The sequence below is a fragment of the Phyllopteryx taeniolatus genome, unplaced genomic scaffold (genome assembly GCF_024500385.1).
Source record: "Phyllopteryx taeniolatus isolate TA_2022b unplaced genomic scaffold, UOR_Ptae_1.2 contig_27, whole genome shotgun sequence".
Classification (NCBI taxonomy): domain Eukaryota; kingdom Metazoa; phylum Chordata; class Actinopteri; order Syngnathiformes; family Syngnathidae; genus Phyllopteryx; species Phyllopteryx taeniolatus.
This window is the reverse complement of record NW_026903195.1, coordinates 475,597-490,877: the sequence shown is the minus strand read 5'-3', so window position 1 is coordinate 490,877 and position 15,281 is coordinate 475,597. Positions and strand designations below refer to the sequence as shown.

Sequence of the window (15,281 nt, the reverse complement as noted above, 5' to 3'; positions counted from 1 at the left end):
GTTGACCCCAAGTATTTAAAGTCCTCCACCCTTGCTATCGCTTCTCCCTGGAGCCTCACTCTTCCCCCACCACCCCTCTCATTCATGCACATATATTCTGTCTAACTTCGGCTAATCTTCATTCCTCTGCTTTCCAGTGCATGCCTCCATCTTTCTAACTGTTCCTCTAGTTTCTCCCTGCTTTCACTGCAGATCACAATGTCATCTGCAAACATCATGGTCCACGGTGATTCCAGTTTAACCTCATCTGTCTGCCTATCCACCACTGCAAAAAGGAAGGGGCTCAGGGTTGATCCCTGATGCAGTCCCACCTCCACCGTAAATTCGTCTGTCACACCTACAGCACACCTCACCGCTGTTCTACTGCCCTCGTACATGTCCTGTATTATTCTAACATACTTCTCTGCCACTCCAGACGTCCGCATGCAGTACCACAGTTCCTCTCTGGGTACTCTGTCATAGGCTTTCTCTAGATCTACAAAGACACAATGTAGCTCCTTCTGACCTTCTCTGTACTTTTCCATCAACATCCTCAAGGCAAATAATGCATCTGTGGTACTCTTTCTAGGCATGAAACCATACTGTTGCTCGCAAATACTCACTTCTGTCCTGAGTCTAGCCTCCACTACTCTTTCCCATAACTTCATTGTGTGGCTCATGAGCTTTATTCCTCTATAGTTCCCACAGCTCTGCACATCACCTTTGTTCTTAAAAATGGGCACCAGTACACTTTTCTTCCATTCCTCAGGCATCTTGTCACACACTAGAATTCTATTGAACAAGCTGGTAAAAAACTCCACAGCCACCTCTCCTAGATGCTTCCATACCTCCACAGGAATGTCATCAGGACCAACTGCCTTTCCATTTTTCATCCTCTTTAATGCCTTTCTAACTTCCCTCTGACTAATCATTGCCACTTCCTGGTCAACCACACTTGCCTCTTCTACTCTCCCTTCTCTCTCATTTTCCTCATTCATCAACTCCTCGAAGTATTCTTTCCATCTAGCTAGCACACTGCTGGCACCAGTCAACATATTTCCATCTCTATCCTTCATCACCCTAACCTGCTGCATATCCTTCCCATCTCTATCCCTCTGTCTGGCCAGCCTGTATAGATCCTTTTCACCTTTTTTAGTGTCCGACCTGCCATTAATTGTCATTATATGCCTCCCCACCACCAGAGTCATCTTACACACCACCATCCTATGCTGTCTAGCCACACTCTTCCCTACCACTACCTTACAGTTGGTAACCTCCTTCAGATTATATCGTCTGCACAAGATGTAATCCACCTCCGTGCTTCTACCTCCGCTCTTGTAGGTCACCCTATGTTCGTGCCTCTTCTGGAAAAAAGTGTTCACTACAGCCATTTGCATTCTTGTTGCAATGTCTACCACCATCTGTCCCTACAAGTTTCTTTCCTGGATGCCGTACTTACTCATCACTTCTTTATCACCCCTATTACCTTCACCAACATGTCCATTACAAATCTGTACCAATTACGACTTTCTCTCTGTCTGGGATGCTCAGAACTACTTTGTCTAGCTCCTTCCAGAATTTTTCTTTCACCTCTTGGTCACATCCTACCTGTGGGGCATAGCCACTAATCACATTACACATAACACCCTCAATTTGAAGTTTCAGCGTCATCACTCGATCTGATACTCTTTTCACCTCCAAGACATTCTTAGCCAACTCTTCTTTTAAAATAACCCCGACTCCATTTCTCTTCCCATCTACACCATGGTAAAATAATTTAAACCCTGCCCCTAAACTTCTAGCCTTACTGCCTTTCCACCTGGTGTCCTGGACACACAATATATAAACCTTTCTCCTAATCATCATGTCAACCAACTCCCGAGATTTTCCTGTCATAGTCCCAACATTCAAAGTCCCCACATTCAGTGCTAGGGTCTGTGCTTTCCTCTTCTCTTTCTGGCGAAAAACTCGCTTTCCACCTCTTCTTCTTCTTTGACTTCGACCCAGAGTTGCTGAATTTCCAACGGCGCCCTGCAGGTTGACGGCGGCGGTGGCGGACGTTGTTAACCCGGGCCACGACCGATCCGGTATGGAATTCTTTGGATGAACGCTCATATTTGTTTGGCAAAGTTTTAAGCCGGATGCCCTTCCTGACGCAACCCTCTGCATTTATCCAGGCTTGGGACCAGCCTACAGTTTGCACCCACCCCCCCCCCCCCCCCCCCATAGGGCTGTACGCCAGCCAGAATGAATGATGCAAATTCACACGGCGCGTAGAATGGCTTACAATTCACCTGGATGCGGCGCGCTTCCCTCTGTGGCGTCGCCTCCGTCTCCATGCGCCAAAGACCGCGGGCGCTGCGCCGGTGAGTAACGGATTTGCAAAAGTTGGTGAAGGAAAGTCCAGAATAGCCTCCTTGATGGTTAGCAAGTCTCCCCTTGTGTAAGTGATGTCTCCAAAGACCAACAAAAAACACAAAAACAAAAACAATACTAGAGAGCGCGTAACCGAGGCGACCACACTGGTAGGCGGCATCTTGACTTTAGAGGATACAGATGGCATTTCTGTCGATCCACCTCGCAAATCTACGCTCCCTACCCAACAAAATGGACGAGCTTCATCTTCTGATAAAGACCAGTAAAGATTTGTAAAGCCACCCTGTGCTTTACTGAGACTTGGCTTTGTGAGGCTGTCCCCGATGGGGCCATCATACTTCCCAGCTTCCATCTCCACCAGGCAGACCGGGTCATGGAGTTATCGGGTAAAACAAAAGGCGGCGGGATATGCTTCTATATCAACGAAAAATGGTGTACGTATGTCACGGAGCTCAGCACACACTGCAGCCCGCAGTAAGAGTCCCTGTTTTTGAACTGTAAGCCATTCTACTCGCCTCGTGAGTTTGCATCTTTCATACTCGCCGGTGTTTACATTCCGCCTCAAGCTAACACGAATGCCGCACTGCCAATGCTCGCTGAACAAGTTAACGAAATTGGAAAAAAACACCCGGTCTCACCCCTCATTATTCTCGGGGAATTTAACAAAGCTACACTTAACCACGAACTCCCTAAATACAAGCAGCACATCGACTGTCCTACCAGGGAAAATAACATTTTAGACCACTGCTATACTACGCGAAATAGGGCTTACGGTGCCATACCTCGTGCAGCCCTGGGCTCGTCTTATAACTGCTTAATTCACATAATACCAACATATAGACAAAAACTTAAATGTGCGAAGCCTACAGTGAAAACAGTGAAAAAGTGGACCAATGAAGCAAAGATAGAACTTCAAAGCTGTTTAGACTGCACAGACTGGAGTGTCTTTGAAAATTCAGCTGGCAGCGTGAATATACGGACACTGTCACATCCTATATAAGTTTCTGTGAAGATGAGTGTGTACCAACAAAGTCATTTTGCACATTCAATAACAACAAGTCATGGTTCACTGCCAAACTTAAACAACTTCGTCAAGCTAAGGACGACGCATATCATTGCGGGGACAGGGCCCTGTATAATCACACAAGAAACCAGCTGACAAAATAAATTAACATTGCAAAGAGAAACTCTGCAGCAAATTTGGAAAAACAGTTTAGCGCTATCGACTCTAAATCAGTCTGGCATGCATTACAATCGCTAACCAATTACAAGCGAAGATCCCCCCCAAGCTGAGAACAATAGCAGACTAGCCGACGAATTAAACAGCTTCGACTGCAGATTTGAAAAGGACACACCCACATAGCCACACCACCGACCACAATCACCCCTCTGAATTCTGCGTTGACCATCCACGAACAGGATGTGAGACCCATCTTCAAAAAACAAAAGAAACAAAGCATCAGACCCAGAACTTGTGTCCCCATCCTGCCTCAAAGTTTGCGCGGAGCAGCTCGCTCCAGTCTTCACACAGATCTTCAATAGATCTCTGGAACTGTGCGAAGTACCATCCTATTTCAAATGCTCCACTATCATCCCAGTCCCCAAGAAACCTGCAATCTCGGGTCTAAATGACTACAGGCCTGTCGCCTTGACATCTGTGGTCATGAAGTCCTTTGAACGCCTTGTGCTGGAACACCTCAAGAGCATCACAGGTCGCCTGCTGGACCCCCTGCAGTTTTCCTACCGATCAAACAGGTCTGCGGATGAAGCAGTCAACATGGGAATGCACTTCATCCTAGAACACCTCGACAATGTGGAGACCTACGCGGGCATCCTGTTCGTGAACTTCAGCTCTGCGTTCAACACCATCATCCCTGAAACCCTTTCCTCCAAGCTTCTGCAGCTCAGCGTCTCGCCTGCCATCTGCCAGTGGACGTACAGCTTTCTGACAGGCAGGACAGAGCAGGTGAGGCCACCTCATACACACGCAGCATCAGCACCGGGGCACCGCAAGGTTGTGTCCTCTCTCTGCTGCTCTTTTCTCTCTTCACAAACAACTGCACCTGAACGCACCTGGCGGTCAAAGACGGTGACGAGTCTGCATATCGACAGGAAGTGGAGAGGCTGAAGCTGTGGTGCGGCTGACACAACCTGGAGCTGAACACGCTCAAGACTGTAGAGATGATTGTGAGCTTCAGGAGGCATCCTTCGCCACAGCTGCCCCTCACGCTGTCAAGCTGCCTTGTGTCAACCATCGAGACCTTCAAGTTCCTGGGAATTACAGTATCTCAGGACCTGAAGTGGGCGGTCAACATCAACTCCATCCTCAAAAAGGCCCAGCAGAGAATGTACTCCCTGCGGCTTCTGAGGAAGCACAGCTTACCACAGGAACTGTTGTTGTTCTTCCATCACAGTCTGGTTTGGTGCTGCTACAAAAAAGGACAAACTCCAACTTCAATGCACAATAAAAACTGCTTAAAAGATTGTCGGTACCCCCCTACCCACCCTTGAGGACTTTCACGCTGCCAGAAATAAGACAAGAGCGTGCAAAATCCTCTTGGACCCTCCACATCCTCGTCACCAGCTTTTCCAACTCCTTCCCTCAGGAAGGCGCAACCGAAGAATGCAAACTAAAACGAGCAGACATTCTAACAGCTTCTTCCCTCTTGCCATCAACTTCTTAAACAGCTAACTTACAATTCCATTGCAACATGCTGCCAATTTTTTGTCTTGAGTTTGTTGTCACATTTCTGTCGGGCCGATTATTACCCGTGCGCTCACTGTAGTAGTCGCGCAACGCTGCACTTTTTGCATATCTGTTGTTGACCAAAACTGGCCACTCATGCCAGAGTAGCATCTGCACCACTTGCACACTGACTAAGGAGTATCTGCAACATTTGCACAATCGACATTGTCCCAGACTATCGCACAACTAGTCACTTTAAACAGCATACATTCCTTGAAGTCTCGGCGCCCTTTGCACAATTTTCATTGCTATATTGTTATTGCTATATTTGTCATTGAAACTGCTCTAATTGCTGGAGGACTCTGCATCTTTTTGCACAATTGTCAAAAAAATAAAATTGTACCGGCATTACCAGATTACTAGCAACCTTTTATTGCTCAGTGACTGTTTTTCTCAATGTATTTATGTCTCAAATATTCTCTGTCAATTGACTGTCTGTTGTCGTACTAAAGTGGCTCCAACTACCAGAGACAAATTCCTTGTGTGTTTTTGGATGTACTTGGCAAAATAAAGACACATCTGGGCACACATACATATCCAGTGGGTCCCTGGGGAAGTGGTATGGGGTCGGGAGGGTGCAGGTGTTGGACCGGCTTTCAGTACGTCAGTGCTGTTTCCCGGTCTGGACGCCCTGCCCCTCCACCCTGCCTTCCCCCTAGGATTTTAATGCATCACACACACTCATCCCCATTGCTTTTAATGCATCACATACACGCACCTCCGGGGGCGGTGGGTCTTGGGTGTGGGGGGGGGGGGGGTTAGGCGGGGGTGGGGGGGGTGGGGGATTGGCTGTTAGGCAGCAGTGCCTGGCAGCCCTTCTCCCGGCTCACTGGCCTCTCCAGATTTTAATGTACCACACCACTCAAGGGGGGCACTGATACACGGGGTAGGGACAATAACTGCCAGTCGGGGACCTGGCAGTCATAGTGGGTTCTCACTCGCTTCATGGCAGTGCTCCTGAGACCGGGCCCCCCAGGCTGGATGACTGCTTGGCGCTGGGGCTCTGATTCTCAATAAATATCCATTATAATACTAAGAAACAACAGTGGCAGCTTAAAAACTCCACTGTGACGCATTAAAACTGTTCCGCAATAAAAGGGATACAGATCCTCCATTCTGCTTGACCTAACAGCCGAACAGGACAAAAAAAAAAAAGGTTAGCTAAGTAACAGTGTTTGACGTTAGGTGCGTCAAGTGCCACTTCTGTTACCTTTCTGAAGGGTGTTGTGAGTTGGCATCACTTCCTCACCTTTGATTGATAAACACACTCACCACTGCATGCTTGTTGTTTTTCCATTAAAACATAATCAAAGAATGAAACTCACACAGGTTGCAATTTGATCCGTATTTCAGAGTTCAGTAATACAGGAATACACAGTCACAGAATTCCGGGCCGTTTTTTCCCCCCCGCCGAACCTTGCATCCACTGGGCAGATGGAGCAAGAAAAGACCACCTCCCCCTTCAGCCCTCTACATTTTATAGCTTGTTATGAGGATGTTTCTAGGTCAGTGATTTGCAACCTTTATGGAGTTAAGGCACATATTTTACAATTGAAAAATCTCACGGCACACCAACAAACAAAAATGTCACAAAAAGTGGATACATTAATTACTGTATGTACTTCCTGCCATCTAATAGAAGAACATTTATTTGTTCTGTCTGTCACCTTACCTCACTGACATAAATAGATTAATTAAGATAATTATTTCTTAGAAATTAATATTTTTTTGAGCAATTAAGTAAAATTTGATATTTCCCACAGCACACATGAAGAGCGCTCACGGCGCACTAATGTTGGTACACTGGTTGGTAAAGGAACCTGTGTTTTTAAAATCACCTATTAACTCTCGAGGTTCCAAGCGTGTTTGTTTTCGTTACGATTATAACGACGTGTTAAAAGCCAACCAATTTATTCCTGGCAGAGGAGTCTATACATACTTCAGAGCTCTGGGTCAGCAGCTACGCCTATCTTAGCCTTACCAGAGATGGTATAGACTGAACAAAACTATCTGTTCCTGGACCCAGTCTTATACAATATTTCAAAAAGGAAGTGTGGAGTTGTCTTCGTCTGGTTGGTCCAGGGTCCATTGACGTCATCGTTGCTATGCAGACTGATGGCCGTTGCCGCGACATCAGCCGTTGTCCTGACGGTGTCTCAACACTTCTCACTTCCTCATTTGTTTTGCAGCAACGCTTTGTAGCAACGGTTATCTCTGAGAGATGTTTCCTGTGACCTCCACGTGCACCCTACCGGGAAATTCCAAGCAGCACACCACCACACCCTATCTTCACTGCAACAAAGCACCACTGTTCAAGAACAAACCAAGCCACTAGCACGACCACCTCACTTCCCAGCCATTCACAACCAAATGGCAAAACCACATCCCATCATTACCCCTTTGGATCACCCTCTAAATATGCAGCCAAGTTCGCTCTAATACTTAATATAGCCCAAACTAAATATAGCAAATATCAAAAAAACTTAAGGAGAGGATACCAAGGCCATGTCGAACGGAGCGAGCGCGCTTTTGGTCTCCACGTCCTCTTTCGGGGGCAGCAACTGACCATGGCCGTGGGGGTCCTTCCCCTCAAAGGCCTTGTGGACAATCCGGAGGATAAGACTCCTGAGACAAGGAATGATAAAGGACACACAAAGCACACAAAGCAAGCACAGTAATGACAACCAGGATGGTAGTTGCCAAAGTCAGCATGAGACCTTTCCATTTACCAAACATCCTGTTCAGCAGGCTATGGAATGGGTCGTCATCCACTCCGGACATTAATTTAAATTTAACAGACATGGCTTGCAAACCTTACATGGCTCTGGTGATCTTTCCGTTTGGTGCCGTATTGTTGGGGATAATCATTCAACAGTGACCCTTGATTCGAGAGCAGGCACCCCCTTCTTCCGCTAACATACTATCGAGGACCAGCCTATTCTGGAATGCCATGAGAGAGGTAGCTGATAGTTGCTCATGGACGCCCTGTGCCAATTGGGAGGGGAAATTCACCAGTCTTTGAATTTGGTATTGATGGTAATTAATAAAATCAACATTTTTATTCGGGGTTACCCATATGAAAATACTCTCAAGACCTGCGGAAATCATCCGGGACACCTCTGGGAACTCCGATGGGATCAAGGAAGGTGGGGTCTTCTCCTGCTTCCCAGGCGTTTCCACCCACATTGAAGCCATTGACCAAACGGCGGGAGCGGGTTAAGCAACCCCACCAGTCATGCCCCCAGGTGAAAGCCGCAATGTGGTTGTTTTCTTGCTCAGAGAGAGGCTTGATCACCGTGGGGGTTATCATAGAAATCAATGCATATGTGCCTGTCCATCCACTGGGCAGGAAGTCCCACAACTGACAACTCACAACACATCCACCACAAATTGGACCTCGTCTTTCTCAATCGGGCCGCTTTATAATAGTCAATTGAAAGTGTGACATTACAAAACTGTGGATCCAGGTGGCCAATTGGTCGAGATAGTTTGTTGTTGTGGCCAAAAGTTACCTTACTCTTATTTTGGGAGATGCAAGGTAGGGACGGGACCATTTCAACATCATAGAGGGGAGCGCCTTTTACCTTTGTTAGAGGATACACGTGGTGCCAGTGCTGGCACTCACCCTCCAGATTGTCTTTAGTCATCACGACGCGAACTTAGTAGCAGCAGTAAAAATTTCCTGGATCACAGAGTTAACAATCCAATTGAGGTTATTCATAGTAGCACAGACAAGGCAGTCTTTTTGATTGATTTTGACTGCGTCCCTACCTTCCACAATAATTTCTTTAAAACAAAAATTTCCTGTATTAATCCCTGACGATCGCCCCTTAGCCACCTCTGGCATACATCGGTATACCATTCCCTGGACCAAGTCATTATTTAGGTCATATGCCGTCATGTTAGAGGTTCGAAAAACCACCGGATCCACGTTTTTTTATACTGTTAAATTAGCAAATTTTCTCATTATTGGATTAGATTTTTTTTGTCGGTTGTAGCCAATTAATAATAATCTGTCCTAGGGGGTCGGCCCCTGAGGCATCAGTACCCAAGGTTAAGACCGTAAAGGTTGGCACTGGTTCGCCCCACTCTTTCAATGGGGGGCTATTTATATCATAGAAGGTCATACAAGCAGTACGGGGTGTCGGTCCCCAGGGGTTACCGGGTACATACTACCTTTTTCAAGTTTGATCCTGTCCTTCCACTGCCAATTCCTACCCTTCATCGGCTCCCAGTATCCCGGTTTCGAGTGGATAATCACCTGCTCCCAGCTGAAACATGAATCTACCTGGTGGTCCGCGCTGAACTTATGGTTTACCGGGTACCGGTTAGCTGCTCCATGTCCTCTACTCAAAGCGCACAAGTAAATGTTGTACCCCGCCGGATCGCCCCAGTTTACACAATCTATCACCTTACACAAATCAAATTGGTGTACCGGAATTTCCCCCAGCGTGTAGTTCAACTCTAGGGCCCCTGTTGGCTTCACGGCGCTTTCCCACTCGTTCTTCTTGGTTTGAGGGCATTCCGAAATAGATTCCTGTAACTATAATCAAAGAGATCACCAGAGTCATGATTATGACCTTCTTCGGCCAGACATACAGGATGTACATATTTTCACCCAATGTTAAATGATCAATTTAACACCAAAACGCAATATCCATACACACATACACAAAGATGAAAGAAATGAAAAATGAATGAAAATAAATGAAACTAGGTAGACTAGGTAAAAACGACCTCGGCGAATAACAGCACGCAAAAAGAAACGTCCAGCATACACAATACAGCAGAAAGTCACTCAGGCACGAGAGGCCCACTCTTTTTTTTCCCTCTCTACAATAGAGGCCTGCGCAGGGCATGTCTGTGACATGTGGTACCACTTGCCCCCCTTTCCAAAGAGACGCAGGGCGTGAGATGTCCGAACTGTAACCTCAAACGGACCAGTCCACTGTGGTTCAGACCACTTCCCTTGGAGCCCTTTCAAATACACGTAAGTTGGAAGGGAAGGGTGACTGACTTGGACGTCTGCAACAGAGGGATCTGAAACACAAAGCGAGGACACAAGAGATGACAGTTGCTCCCAGTAGGGCTTATAGCCCTTTGGCGGTTCCATGTCCGGCTGGAGCGAAGCCGAGGCTGGACCAGGCATCAGGCGGCCGGTAAGGAGTGAACCTTCTCCTGCGGTTAATTGCTTGCCTGATGGAGAACACAACAAGGGGCAGGGCATGCAGCCAATTAAGCCCTGTGTGTGCACACGTTTTCGCCAGCCGTTGTTTGACCGTCCAATTCATCCTTTCCACATGGGCCTGGGACTGAGGATATTAGACTGAGCCAAATTTGTGTTTGAGCCCCAGCATGGATTCGTCCGTAGCCAACGAATTAGCCGTAAAATGGGTACCATTGTCCAATCTGATTACTCGACGAAACCCATGTGTTGGGATATAATGGTTAACCAGCGCTTTGATGATGGACGGCGCGTCCTCTTTTGCACAATGATAGGCTTCGGGCCATGCAGAAAAAGTGTCGACAATCATTAATAGGTACCTTTTTCCTTGGACTGGGGCTACCATGTCGGTGTAGTCCATTACCACCACATCATTCGGGCATTGGCCCATCTCAGTGTGTTGCATTTCCCTCTCCTCTCCAACACTGAAATTCTGACATATATCACAAGAAACATAAAACTCTTTTACCTTACGCAGAAGATCAGGGTGCCACCAAAAGCACAGCTTGTTCAGCATCGACACATAACTCTCATGTGCCGGGGCGTGCGCTTCCTCAACCACTAACCGCATGAACTTTCCTGTCGGTAACACCAGTCTCCTAGGGCCTCTCGCCGGGCCAAACCACAGCTTCTTCTTGTCGTCATACTCAGCACCTTTCTTTTGCCACTTACGTTTGTCTTCCTCTGGCACCGCCTCTTGGAGGTCGCGCACTACATCAACCGTTACTGCAGGGAGTAAGTCAATCAACTGATCCTGTTTGACAACATAGTTACCTTCAGCATCCGTTTGATAGCCTGCTGCTTTCTTAGCTTTCTTTCTCATCAGCTGCACCATTCCCCTGGGTTACCAGTGTGCTCGCTTTCACATGTCCTGGACACTTGACCACAGCCACCTCCACTGGCTTATCAACAGCCTCGCTCAGTCGTTGAATCAGCTCTGCGTGGGCCACTGGGTCGCCAGTGGACGTAACAAAACCCTGTCGTCTCCATGCAGCCAAATCAACAAACAAGCATCCTCCAACATGGGCCAAATCAGAATAAAAAGTTACACTCAGATAACTCCAGTCCCTGCACATGGCCAGCAATTCTGCAGCTTGAGCAGAGGGTTTCACAAAGTCATTTGTGGATCAAAGCGTTTGGAAGTCAGAATTTGTGTCTCCTGGGGTCAGGGCCTCAAAGAAGGCACCCCCCGCTTGTAGCGGTCCCGAGGTATGTCTCCAGCAGCAGCCGTTGGTGAAGAATACCCGACCACCTGAAAGAGGAGCTGAGGACAAATCGGGGTTGGGCAGGGGTACTGCGGCACGTTAACAAAAGCAGTCGGGTCTACCTAGAACGTGACCGGCGTCACGGATGCACATAGTCCCCCATCGGCAGGCCCCTCAGACCACAGTGAGTCCGGCAGTGAGTTCAACAGCTGTTCGGCGTCCTCATTGTCCAAGAGCTCTCTGCCATGGAATTGCACCAGTGTCACATGCTCCAACACCCTCTCGTCCACTGCGGCACCCTGAATACAAAAACATTTAGTACTAGGAGAGTACAACACATTGGGTATTTGACCATGTTGCCAATCATTCGCCAAATGGCATTTCCTTACCATGGGTCCCAGTTCTCTGGCTTAATGACCTAGTGCAAGTGCAAGTGAAATTTGTGGAAAAGATGTCGAACTCATCATAAACCACTCACTCTGGTCTGGCGTCAAGGTGGAGGAAGCCGCCACACCTAGCTTAATACCTGTACTGTTGAGTGTCCAGTTTTCACCCTGTATTGAATCAAAGGCTTCTCTGTAAACCAAATAGTCATTTTTGTCATAGTACAGAGTGAGATGGAAGTGATCGATCGGAGGGCTGTAGGAGGCAAGAGAGTCGATCCAGGGCCTCACTGCAGGAAGGCCGATTCGACGCCGCCTCCCGCCTTTGTTTCTGGTTGAAGTCGGGCCCAATAAATGTCAGCGGTCGCTTCCGGGAGTTCATGTTGCACCATGTTCCATCTGGCGGACAATTTCCATTCACAGTTCATCACAGTCCCATCTAGGAACTGTATCGTCAGTCCGTCCTGGCTGCAAAGGATGGTAGCGCTGGTTTTGATAAGCAGATCTCTGCCCATCAGGTTCACTTGAGCAACCCCCTTCGTCATGACAAACTGATGCTCATGTGTCTGTCCAGAAATTTCAGTCTTTAATGGTGTTGAAATCGGCAGACTCCTGGGCACCCCTGCAAAGCCCATTAAGGTGGTCATCTTCCCTGAGTGTTTGGATGCGTGAAGTGGTAGACATACAGATGAATATGTGGCACCTGTGTCCATTCGCATGTGGATGTCCGTCTTGTCCACCTTTGCGGGGATAAGAGGCTCTGCCTTACCTCCGTCCCCGGGCTCCAGGCATCCCTATTGGTAACCGGACCAGTCCTCGTCGCAGTAGCACTGGCTAGATGGTTGTTGTTGCTTTGGAGCCTGCTGCGGTTGCTGTTGCCAGGGTGCAGGGCCGCGTCCACCTCTGCCGCGTGGAGCTCCGTAGCCTCCTCTTTGAGGTAGGGCCCCTCCAGGTCCCACTGGAGGTCGCTGTTGCATCGGTGGGGGTTGATGGTACCAGTGTCCATACTGACCGCAGTTGAAGCATGCTTGGTCCGGTGGAGGTTGGCGAGCGCTTCCCCTGTCTCCGTTGGTGTATCCCCTACCACGAATCCCGCCTCATCCCCTCGTCGATCCCTGCGCCATCCACATCTGCTTTTCTGCTTCCATTTTTTTGTTCTTTTTTCCTTCTTGTTTGTTGTCAGTGGCCACTTTTCATGCCTGGGCCAATTGTAACTTCAAAAGTTGGGGGTAGCTCCCCGCCCGTCTCTTCCTGATTTCCCTCTCGATCATCGTCAAATTCAGAGTCAGACTCGTCACTATGTTGCGGTTCCCTCAAGCGGGAACTTCCTGCAACGTAGTGCCGGTGTTGCCCGCTCCAATATCTCTGGGCTGGTCTCTTCTCGAGGAAGGTTCCTGTTGTCTCAAAATTTGCCAATTAGAACTGTTGTATACTACTCTACTGTACCTTGTCAGTTAGCAGCCAATATTTTTTCCATGTCCGGTCAAGTCGGGTGTTCCTGACGTACCAACCAGGTTCACTTCGCCCACTATTTGGTATACGGGCGCCTGCAGTGGGTACGTGGGTTGTCGTTTGTCAGATGGGTTAAGAATAGCATAGGCTGGGGGTGCTGATGGGAGTTTTACTGTCTTGGTCTGTCATTTGAGCAGCTCCCTCGACCAGCAGAGCCGGATAAAGGGAAGTTACTGGGGGGCGCTTTTGGGAAGGTCCGTAATTGGATTTAGTGGGTTGATTTGTCACGCTTTTTCGCGCCAAACAGCTGGCATGGCAGTGGACACCACACAAATCTCGTGAACATTTCTCCTCAATTTTTCATTCACTTCTATTTTCTTATTCAAATCTCTTTTCTCCATCCACTCTGCAGTGTCCAACTTCTCCTTCATCTCTTTTCCCTTCAGAATAACCTCTCTTTCTTCCTTCTGAAACTCATCTGCTACATGAAACAAGGTACATTTCTGCCTTTCTATCTTCCTTTCCTTTTTCACTTTGCCCACACACTTCTAAATTCTGCTTGTTTCTTTTTCTGCTTCTTTCTTTCAATGCCAGCCAACAACTGACCTTCTATTTCAATCCACAAATCCTCCAAAGACTTCTGGTAATCACTCTGATACATATCAAATTCATTACCTCTACACTCGATTGTCCAGTTCACACCCCAGGCTTTTGGTGGCACACTCATCTTATACTAAATCGGTTTTTGGGGGTCCCAAAATCCCCAACATCTACCGAAACGTCATAGTATGAAACCACGTCCAATTTGAAGTCAGTCTACGACGGGACTAGGAGATACTTCATTACCCTACTTTTACCAGGTCCTCTGTTACCCTGGCCAGTCAGGTCTTCTGTTACCTGACTTCTGATTAACACAACAACAACAACACAACGTCTTAGTAATTATTGACAATGAAACAATTGTACCACAAATCTCCCAAATTTCACAATTTACAATGTGCAGAATTCGTGATAAAATCAAACAGGTTTCTGCTCACCTCTTTCTGTCGGTGCACCGGGGAGATTGCACTCCAATTGAATCCCTGTCCACTCCTGTCCTTTTATCTGATGTCCTTCCAGGATCACGTGGGGGTCACGATTTAAAGTAACCTGTGTTTTTAAAATCACCTATTAACTCTCGAGGTTCCAAGCGTATTCGTTTTCCTGAAAGAACTACGATTATAACGACGTGTTAAAAGCCAACCAATTTATTCCTGACAGAGGAGTCTATACATACTTCAGAGCTCTGGATCAGCAGCTACGCCTATCTTAGCCTTAGCAGAGATGGTGTAGACCGAACAAAACTATCTCTTCCTGGACCCAGTCTCATACAATTTTTCAAAAAGGAAGTGTGGAGTTGTCTTCGTCTGGTTGGTCCAGGGTCCATTGACGTCATTGTTGCTATGCAGAATGATGGCCGTTGCTGCGACATCAGCCTTTGGTGCCAGACGCTGTCTCAACACTTCTCACTTCCTCATTTGGTTTGCAGCAATGCTTTGTAGCAACGGTTATCTCTGACAGATGTTTCCTGTGACCTCCACATGCACCCTACCGGGAACTTCCAAGCAGCACACCCCCACACCCTATCTTCACTGGAACAAAGCACCACTGTTCAAGCACAAACCAAGCCACAACGCGACCACATCACTTCCCAGCCATTCACAACCAAACGACAAAACCACCTCCCATCATTGGGAATCACTGTTCTAGACGTTGCTCCTCTGTTCACGCTCTGTCTGTGCAGACAGAGCAAAAAAAGAGCCTCTACATTTTATAGCTTTTATGAGGATGTTTCTAGATGTTGCTCCTCTGTTCACGCACTGTCTGGTTCTTATTGAATGCTGTTGATGACGTCAGGCACGTGACTTATTTCAGTT

At 47.5% G+C, this 15,281-nt stretch overlaps 1 long non-coding RNA gene across 5 annotated transcripts in view; it reads right to left on the bottom strand.

Annotated features, from left to right (window-relative positions):
* The window catches only part of LOC133473515 (uncharacterized), a 35,892-nt gene extending 21,052 nt beyond the window's left edge, over positions 1-14,840 (bottom strand). For 2 of the 5 annotated variants that reach the window (XR_009787124.1, XR_009787120.1), the window contains exons 1-3: positions 14,403-14,840; positions 11,653-11,829; positions 7,600-11,589 (exon numbers count right to left, since the gene is read on the bottom strand). This is a non-coding gene — a long non-coding RNA (uncharacterized LOC133473515). The remainder of the gene's footprint in view (positions 1-7,599; positions 11,590-11,652; positions 11,830-14,402) is intronic. The other 3 variants (XR_009787123.1, XR_009787122.1, XR_009787121.1) reach the window with 3 other exon arrangements.
* Positions 14,841-15,281: the final 441 nt, after the last annotated feature.